Here is a 10,636-nt window from a genome sequence, read left to right as displayed (position 1 = left end):
TCATCTTTTTCATATTGCTCTCACCTATTCATTTTTTTCTCTTTCTCTTCTTCATCTTCTACAACCAATCGCACCACTGGGCTCACCCCTAAATACTCGTTAGTAGTATGTTATTGTTCGTACATGTACCATTAACGTTAAGAGTATCTCTAGCTAAATGTAAAACAATAAGACTGATAGTCTGTCTGGGTTTAATCTCAGTTGAATTTCGGCATGGATATGTGGTAGGACAGAATTTGGAGAGTTCTCTCTAAATCTTCTCCCACCACTCATCTCGTCTGGGACTCATCCAGGATTGTGGACGGGATCCCTATGGACCGATATCAAAATAGTTACTTATTTAACATCTAACTTGAATTGTATTTTTTTTTTCACTACGAAATCAAAGGCATAAAGAATAGTAGGACAAGTCACGAGTAAGGGTGACTAAACAAAGAAGAATTCTGTTTGTTTTTCTACATTTTGCATCACAGAATCCACAACTGTTTATGATATAATAATATTATTTACAATAGTTTCTTTCTCTCTCCTACTATATACCCTTTTTTCAGAAAGAAAAGAACAGAGGACGTTATGTATATCACAGAGACAATGATAGGGAAAAGATGAGGAGGACTAGAAGGAGAAGGAGCTATCTGGCTCTGGCTCTGGCTCTGGCTCTGGGTGGAGTTCCATAATTTGTACCTCTCTCTCTCTCTCTCCCTCTTCACAATTAACGGTGAGATGATTGACAGCTCCATCTCCCTACTCCACCCTCACTCACTCTCTCTCTCTCTCTCTGGCTATAGCTAAATGATGATGCAATCAACTCTCTCTCTCTCTCTCTCGAATTCTTGGTGTGTGGGTGGGGGGGCCGCCTTAGAGAGAGAGAGAAGGTTTGGAGAGAGAGAGAGAGGAAGAAATTCCACAGCATGAGTTAAAAAAAGAGGGGCAGTGTGATGATGACACACCATCATCACATGCACGCTTCTTAAGTCCAAATAAAGACTTACGCTAACTTCACGTCATTATTCTGCACCACCCTAGCCAGGCGATGTTCGAGAGACATCTAGTCATGAAACAACAATTTAATTTAGGAAGATTGAGTATTTTATTCCTAGAGGGAGGGCCCTCTCGTAAAAGACTTATTAAGAAATTTGATACATGCAGGCTAGTCTAGTGACCCCGGTCAAAAGGACAAATTCGTCAATAAGCGCCTGGAGTAAAAAAAAAGGAACACATATTCTCTTCTTCTTCCTCCTTTTGAGTTTCTAATTTTCTTCCAAAATTTTCATTGAAACTCTAAGATTTTCTCATGTTTTTTCGAAAGGTATCATCAGCGGAGGCGTGGCTGAGAATTTGAAGGTCCTGGACGAAATTTAATTAATTGTAGGCCTTTCGAACAAAAATAAATTACGCGCAAGAAATTGAACAAAATGTAAGATGATGAAAATCATAGATGATTCACATGTGTATTTATGTATTATTGTTTGTTTTTTGTGAGCAAAACACTTAACTTTCTATTTCTTAAAAAACACTTCAAAAATTAACGAAATACACATAAAATAACAAAATGGTTTAGACAAAGTGTAGTGGAGCAAATATAAAGATCGATTTAGCAATTAGACTCTCATTAAAAAAAACTCAAAATGTGGTACCTAGGATACAAACCCGAATCACTAATCAGTAACATGGACGCCTGTCACACTCACCAGTTGAGCTAATAGCCTTTAGATGATTAAGCGGGTATTGTATATTATATAAAGGTTAACTGTGCCACTTTTATAGGAAGTGGGCCCTTTTGAGGTGGGGGCCTAGGGCGGACGCCCTGCCCGCCCCCCCCCCCCCCCCCCCCCCTCAAACACGACCCTGATCATCGGTGGTAGTTCGTTCTTAAAAAGTGAAATTAAAGAAAGAAAGACTTTCATTCTTCTCTAGAAATACATTCCAAAAATCCTAAATATGTTTGATGACTTTATCCGTTAACATAGTGTTTGAAACGTTTTCAAAGCGTTCAACCCTTAAGAAAATGTTTATCGTTAGTTTTTGGTTGATTTCATGTGGTTCTAGAGTGATTTCTAAGTAGTAATGAAATTTCTCAAATTTGCATAAGTTAGAATGCTTTGAGACTAGTTCAGTCTGAGACCACAAACAAGGTCTCAGACTAAACAGTTCGAGACTTTTCAAACTCCCTTAAAAATGTCAATTAGTTCTTGGTTGATTTCAAGTGGTTTTAGAGTTATTTGTAAATAGTAATGAAGTTTCTCAAATTTACATAAGTTAGAATTCTTCGGGACGAGTCTAGTCTGACACCAAACTCTTATACACGACAATCGAGACCTTTCAGACTCTCTTGTTCAAGAGTTTTGAATCATTCATCATTAAATTTTAATTTAAAAATTATGTGGTTTGTGATCATAATGATGCAAAACGTTAATTCGACACCAAAAAGTTTCTTTACATGTTAGTATTTGCAAATATATATTTGTCCCTTGTCTGTCGTGCGTTAATTACAATATCTTTGAAGTGTAATAACATAGTGGAGGTGTTAAGTATTGGGTAAGTGCAAATAAGATATATAAGAATAAGATTCAAGCATGTATCTATTATAATAAACTATGTCAGTTGATTATGAGGGAGGTAAGTCCGACCGGTGTTTTTATCGGGAGTTAAAGATTAGATCTAATGATGGATGTAAAATCTTCTTCATGTAAATCTACTCAAAACGGCAGGATATTAATGTCAATAATCGGCTATTTCTCATACAACTCACGATCTTTGCCTTATTTTTCTACTATTTTTGATAAAAGAAAGAAAAATGATAGAAAATAGGAAAATCTAGACATACTCTAGACATACATCCTATGTGATTTGCCGTGATTCGTTGTCTAAGAATCATCAAAAATACCAAACAAAATAACATGTAATCTACTAGAGTTAGCCAAGAGGTACAGACGGGATGGAAACCTAGTTTTATACTATAAGTCCAGCAAAAATATGGAATTAGGACATCATAGAATTAGTGGTTCACAACTACATACCAAATATTAAAAGAATAATTGGATATGATCTAATAGCCCCCTTCTGTGAATGATAAGGAAGCATGCATGCATGCAACTCATGCAGCAAAATGGATGGATATATGTAAGTAGGGGCCAAAGAGATTCTAGGTCCATATTTCATTTTCAAAATGTGGGGTTGTGGGATTAATTTGGTTTTTTATATCTTTTGGAATTAACGAATCGGCCCACTGTGTACCTGTTTTGGGCCCATTTGATACAGTTGGACCTGCACTTCTCTGCTCTCTGATTATAACTCTTCACAACCCTTTCCAGTATTATATTCATTTTCTTCTTTCATTAATACATATTATAAATCTGTTTTTCCCCACATTTAATTTTGCTTCTCCTTTTTCTTGCCTCAAATTTTATCATTTGGATTGTATTAAGATATGCTTATATATATATAACAATGATTGATCAATAATAATATTGGAAAGGAAATTTTGTCATATTTTGTGTGTTTTGTGATATACTCTATATATAATACTTTTGAGTTCTTTGATCATGTCGATAAAGCTTCCAATTTACTTCAGGGAATGAAACTTGTTTTTCACTTTTATAATTGTGATGGTTAGATTAAGAAACCCTTATTTTTATCACATCCGTCGGCCCAAAAGAAATCAGGTGATAAGTACATCTAGGTCACTCTTTAGAATATTCATTTTTCGTCTTCGATGTCCTTTTAAAAGCTAAACTGTTTGTATCTAAAATTCTCTCCTTTTTTTTATGAGAATTTTAAAATTCTCTCCTTGTATTTACCATTCAGGCGTCGGACAAAAAGTCTATCTTAAACCCAAAAATGAGTGTGATATCCTCTCTCGACAAAAAATAAACGAGAGGTCAACAGACTGAAACTGATATTTTCGTTCCTCCGCTTTTCCTACATGAAGCACGGGAAAAATACTGTTAGAAAATAACGTGTTACGAACACGTAAATAGTGCGATAGTTCATATTGTGCTATAAAAAATACGGGACATCTAGAGAGAAAGAAAACTCTACAAATGAACATCATCGTTTCGCTTAACAACACAACAAAATTTTGTGAAGCTATATACGAAAAGAGCCTTCAGAAGATTGTCTATGTAATATTATAAATATACAAATGATTTCATCAGGCTAAAAACGGAATCGAATTTGATGGTGTCAGAATTATCGTCTAGAGAGAAAACTACTAACGAAGCTTAATTAGATTACGATACGCTTGACTTGTTTCATGATTTGATCTCTCACCTGCTAAAAATGGCATTATGATGAGCTAATGATAAAATTCCACCTCTAATGGATATTGAAGCGTGAAACACATCAGGTATAAAAAGAAAAATAATGTTGTAGTCAAGTGTAAGAATAGTTTAGGATTTTGTCATAATACATTAGGAGAAAGAAGGTCTGAAACAAGGCAGTCCATAATACTTTTTGAAGAATAATAATTCATTATGGAAATTCAGGGGATTTCACAAAGCAGATGATATTTTGGTCTGAAAAATTCGTTTTTAAACCTCCTATCAGTTATGATTATTTTCCCTAAATAATTTTGCCTAGATCTAGCGTAGTTCACAAAATATTAGACTAATCGTCTATCTTTGACCGAGCCAAGAATTAGTGTTTATTCGTGACATAAAATAGATTTTAGGACAATTTTTTTTTTTACAATTTACTTAACTCTTTTAGAACTCAGTCCATTTCTTTGTAATATCTAAACCTTTCTTAGTATTTCTTTTCCTTCTTATTTTTCTCGTCTATCTCAACATCCCAATGTACCGGTAATGCATCATGCCGAAAAAAATGGTTGTATAATATTAAATCTCTCTTAAAATCAAAGAAGTCATTATTTGGAGAAATACTTTGTTTCCCTCACTTCTTGTTCAGTATTGGACTCAAAGCTAATAGCAAAGCTTTCACCAGACACACTTTCGGATGATTTAGAATTAAAAAAAATACACATTATGTTGTTTTTTTTAAACAAGCGACACAATATTTCATTTATAAGTGATACAATCACAAAGTTACATGGATGATAATTGTTATTTCTCTGAGAGCTACATGAGAGTCACATAAGATAAGATCATATTCCGAATGTAAAAGTGCCTCATGAAGGGAAAGAAATTGACTAGACACAAACTCAAAAAAACCCTAAAGGTCGACAAAGAGATCCTAAAAATCGAGAATTAAAAGACCCTAAAGGTCAACAACATAGAATAATATTATACAAATAAAATTGAAAATTAGTAGTAAGATGATGATACTATTGTATCAATAACAATCCGACGAAGAGATTACTTAGTCAATTCCATTCGTTTGATTTTATTCTTTTAACCCAGATCTTCGGTGGTGTACTGGTGTTCATATACGAACCATATCCGAAGTCCATCTTCTCCTCTCCACGAATCACAACCATGAAAAGATCGACTATGAAACCTTCAAAACCGTCTCTGAATGTTTTAGAGTGAGAAGGTCTCATCAAACCCATCTTTGAATCTTCATCAAAACCGTCTTTGTGCCGTGACGAAACCACCCGACAATGGAATTGTTGTTAATGAAGTCTTCATCTCCCTTGTTTCTTCCTCTCTTACTACTACAGAATTTTCTTATTGTAAATTTAGAAGTAAAAACAAACTAAAAAAACAAGAAAATCGGGAGGGATCCCTCTACACATTATGTTGTTACTATTAGCTTTATGTCTCAAAAAGTTTTAGAGATGGTAAATCATGGGCTGCCCACTTTGACAAGGTTATAGAAAGTGAGTTAATCCTTGAGGGCACTCGAGTACCACACAATTTAACTCCAAAACTTGGGTTGGGGTTGCAGAAGTGTAAAACAGGTGCGCCAATCTTATGGGCAATTACTTTCTTCACTCTCCACAAGCCTCGAAACTATATTGGGGGAGCTCTGTAATCACTTCATATTGTAGATAAAGTACAAAACTAAAATGGCTATAGCCACCTCAAACCTGATTGTTTGGAGGAGTTTTCAAATTTTTACACATTGGCGTTCTACCCCGTTGTTGGATTATTAATCCAAAATTTCAAACTTAAAATAAACTCAAAGTGATATCTATATAATAAAATAGGTGGATGGGTGCTGACTGGGACAAACCCCAGATAAATCCGGTTGTCTATCCCATGTCACCATTCATCTACACCCTTGGATTCACCAAGCTCATCTATTATAATAAAATATAGGTGGATGGGTGCTGACTGGGACAAACCCCAGATAAATCCGACTGTCTGTCCCATGTCACCATTCATCTACACCCTTGGATTCACCAAGGTCATTTGAGGAAAAACATATTTGGAGACAGACATCTGTTGAAATTTTGATTTCTAGAACGACATATCTGTTTCTGGCCGGACACATCTCTTCTAACTCTTCTCTATTAAAACAATGGCCTCTCAAGTTCGAGAATTTTTTGGCTTGATTTCTCAGATTTTGCAGTGCACAGAGAGGCAAGGTCAGTTTGCTTCTGTTTATCAATTTTATTGACAGAAATGATTTGCTTCTGTTTATCAATTTTATTGACAGAAATGAATATGTAGTAGCATTGACTGTATCCATCTATTCATCTTTGCTTCTGTTCATCTATTTTATTGAAATGAAAAATATATGTTTCTATTTTTTCTGAAATCTTCCATGTGAGATGATAGAAATGAATATGTAGTAGCATTGGTTTTATCCAATTTTGGTTTTGATTGTGTTTGAGGTTTGTATTTTCTCCAATTTCGGTTTTGGTTTATGTTACTGTTGTTGGTTAGACTAGAGTTCATATGCTCAAAAAGCGTTTGATAAAATGTCTCAAACACTTTAAAATCCAAGTTATCTTAATTTGCAATCAAGAATGTGAAGATATTCTCATTGTTTGATAAAATGGCTCAATAATTTTAGATAACAAACTTGAAAAATGTCTCATTTATCCAAATGCCATGGCTCTCTTCCCCTCCTCTACAACATCTGCCTACATAGTTACGATGCTAATTGTACTGGAACCATAAGCTGAATGGGAGACAGATATGCAGAAGATAGTTCCTTGACTTATGATATACGAAACAGTTCGAATCACGTAGTATGTGTACACAAAATCCTTTGATTGATTCCAAGCCAATAAACCCGAAAGAAAAACATGTGGTAAAGAAATACCAAAAAAAAGATTACATTTCGAATCTCAAAAAGTAATTTTCTGAAACATCAGTATGTGCACAATAGTAATCTGTGTGATAAAATGTCTCAATAATTATTGAGACAGATATGACTGAAAGCGGTGGAATTTCGATTCTATGCAGGATTGAATTGGGAAGAAAATTATTCATCTCCATTTCTCTTTCTTTTGAGGAGTTTCAATTGAGGTATTTGTTTTATTTTATTTCTGTTTTAGGTTCTTACAAGCCTGAATATAGGTGTTGATTATCATAACATTTAAAGAATAGAATGCAACAGATTGAATAGAAATGCCTCAGATGAAATTGCATCATGGTAGGAAGGTGAAAGGAAATTTGTATCAAAGAAATGTATTAATCATGTTTGTTGTTTTGTTTCAATGAAATCCAAATTTGAACTTATGTTCACAGGATGTTTGTTATTTTGTTTCAACGAAATCCAAATTTTTGGTTCAACAGTTATCGAGACACCGAACTCTTCTACTGCCATGAGGGTTCTTATTTTCTTTTATTCTGGTTCGTCATTAATTGGGAAGTGATGTTTACTGAGAATGATTCATGACTAGGCCACCAAACTCTTCTACCTCCTTTCAGGTATGTTTACTAAGGATGAGTAAATTAACTGTTTTTTAGAATGCTTAAAGAGTCTACTTGGTGGAAGGTTATCTAAGTTGTATCATCTCATGAAATGACCCATGTGTTCTGTTCACTTTCACGCTTTTCCCTTTCATTGTTCTGGTTCAATCATAGAATATATAAGTTATATCATTTTTATATGGCAGAATCAACAATTAGAGAAAGAAGGAAAAGTCAGAAAAAGTTCAATAGTGAGAGTTTGAAGTAACGAGAAACCTCAGCATTTGTCGGGTTCTTATATGATTAATATAATAAGCATAGTATGATTAATATAATAAGCATAGCAGCTACATGGTTTTGTTATGTGAAATTGCTCTAACAGTTTCCTCCCACCCCCAAAACACTGGTAATGAATACCCATAGCCCATCACATATTACCTATGTTTGAGACACTCCCCGAAACGATGTGGGATACTATGATAAATACAGTGCATACTTAAAAGTCCCACAGACACGCACACACATGTATGTATTTGCTTTAGAATGAAGTATTTTGTTTCTATGACAAGATTTGTTTTTCAATCCGTTCTTTGTGCAGACTGGTATAGCACGAGGAAGTTACAATCGTTGGGTGATCTATATGATTTCCAGTCAATTGCTACATTATTCCTCATTGGGGTTGTCTATGTCAGCCCTACACTAATAAACAAGGCTAATTCATGATTGCACCCGTCCACCCTTTCTGCAGAAGCAGAAGAAGATTGCACTTTGTACAGATGGAAAAGAAACATCTAATAAACACCACGTAGGATTAAGTTGTGGGTTTCACTGATAATCTCAGTGAGTGTTTGTACGGGAAGTTTAGGCTTTGAATCAGATTTAACAGTGAAGATCTTCAATACGAACTAAGATTTATTTCATTTCGTGCAGAAGTTCACATTTTCCCTAATATATTTGAATTAACTCATGATTCGATTTCTTCATGAAGTTTAAGTTGGTATTTTTATGGGAGATCGTCTTGCATCAGCTACAAACGTTGTTTCTCTCTCATCTTTCTAATATAAAAACCCTCAGTATAAGAAGATGAGACATCCTTGAATTTAGAAACCTTGATTATTCCTGGATGTACAATGTTTTTTGCTATTTCCATGACCATGTACAACAGTTACAATCAAGTTATTGCTACAAACTATAGACCATGTAACTACAATTCTCTGTATCTGAGATAAGAAACAATAGAAATATATTTTTATTTCACATTGGTTATCTTTTTTACATTGTTTCCACAAACTACAACATTCATTTCATTTACAATGACCTGTTTTTTTGTAGCACACATGTAATTTGAAATACAGTTTATCTATTGCTTATTTGTTTTATGGAGTACAAAATGTGGGTATCGTTAAACTATTCTTGGTTATATATTGTAGATGCCTCTTCTTTCGAAGACCACAACCGGAACATGTAATTATGGACATCCTTATCTCACATTGAAAGAGGTTTTGGGGAGTTTTTTTCTGGGTACGAAGAAATCTTTCCAACACTGAAAATGGGTTTTTTCCAACAGCGAAATTGTTGGCATTCCGTGGAGGAAGGAACATTGAACCTTCTCATTGAATTAATCAATATAGCTTATATGATTAATTTCATTGAAACCTTACTCAAAGTTTGGTTGATTATGGGTTACTTAACACTAACTATAAAGTAATACACATAGTAAAAAAAATAATCAATGATTTACTAAAACAATTGTTGGTACTGGAGTTAACAAAGGTCTTTATTTGTGATTTTGATTATTGTTTAGTTCGTGATTTTGATTATTGTGTAGTTCTTGCTTTTGATTATTGTTTAGTTCAATCTTAGTTTTTGATGAAAAGATTGAGTTGGTAAACTATAATACATAATTCATTATATACCATTCAATTTACATTAAATGTGTTCAAATGCAGAAAGAGATAAAGGTGTTATGTAAAGGATTTCGAATAAATTTTTATCTTATAGCTTCATCTCTAATTCTTTTATGCATTTTCATCTAGAATATGCATTTACCAATCTCACCGTGCCGGAGGCACGGGCTATACACTAGTTTCTTTAAAAACACATTTTATTCTAGAAACTAATTGTTTTAAAATATTTTTTTTGATAAATCGTTTTTTAGAAACCATTTTTTTTCGAATATCGCTTTGAAACAAATGCTTTTATTGTTCAAAAAAAAAAAAACAAATGATTTTATGAAAAAATGGTTTTCGAAAAAACAATTTATGAAAAATAGTTTCTGCGAAAAACGATTCTCGAAAAAAATAGTAACAAATTTTCGAGAAAAAAGAATTTTTACGGATGGCTTAGAAAACAAAAACAGGTCATTCAAAAAATAAATAAATTAAAGAAGCATTAAAAAAAGAGGGGTTGGGCAAAAGGCCCAATCCTTGACCCAAAACAAGTAGCAGGTCCACTGTAGGAAAAGAATAAGAGGCAGCTCCAATGGCAGGAGGTGGGGTGGAATTTCCGAAACACCCTTCTTCTTTTCGAAATTTACGAAACGGTAATCGAAAAATTTCCAGGAAACTCTAAAATTTCTAAGAAATAATCTGACACGCCTCCCATCATACAGTGTACTTTTCATAAATTTACAAAATTGCCACCGAAAAATTCCCGGGAAATGCGAATTTTTTTGAAAAATAGTCTGATGCACCTGACTTTAAACCTTTTACTGTCCACGAATTTACAGAATTGCCATTACAAAATTTACCAACTTGCCATTTTCGTTCTTTTTTCCAGATTTATTTCTTATTTCTTTTTTATTTTCTCCCACACATATTTCTCTCTCCAATCTCAACAAATTTTGTTCTTTTTTCCAGATTTATTTCTTA

At 33.9% G+C, this 10,636-nt stretch overlaps 1 long non-coding RNA gene across 1 annotated transcript; it reads left to right on the top strand.

Moving 5' to 3' along the window:
- The first annotated feature begins 6,346 nt into the window (after positions 1–6,346).
- Positions 6,347–9,026, top strand: LOC147539731 (uncharacterized). The gene is made up of 5 exons (XR_015225699.1): positions 6,347–6,490; positions 7,317–7,379; positions 7,650–7,784; positions 7,973–8,030; positions 8,365–9,026. It is a non-coding gene; the product is annotated as an uncharacterized LOC147539731 (long non-coding RNA).
- Positions 9,027–10,636: the final 1,610 nt, after the last annotated feature.

This window comes from Eschscholzia californica, unplaced genomic scaffold, assembly GCF_041429995.1.
Source record: "Eschscholzia californica isolate CP2 unplaced genomic scaffold, dmEscCali1.0.p SCAF_5, whole genome shotgun sequence".
In the NCBI taxonomy this organism is placed as follows: domain Eukaryota; kingdom Viridiplantae; phylum Streptophyta; class Magnoliopsida; order Ranunculales; family Papaveraceae; genus Eschscholzia; species Eschscholzia californica.
This window is presented reverse-complemented; position numbering and strand designations above follow the sequence as displayed.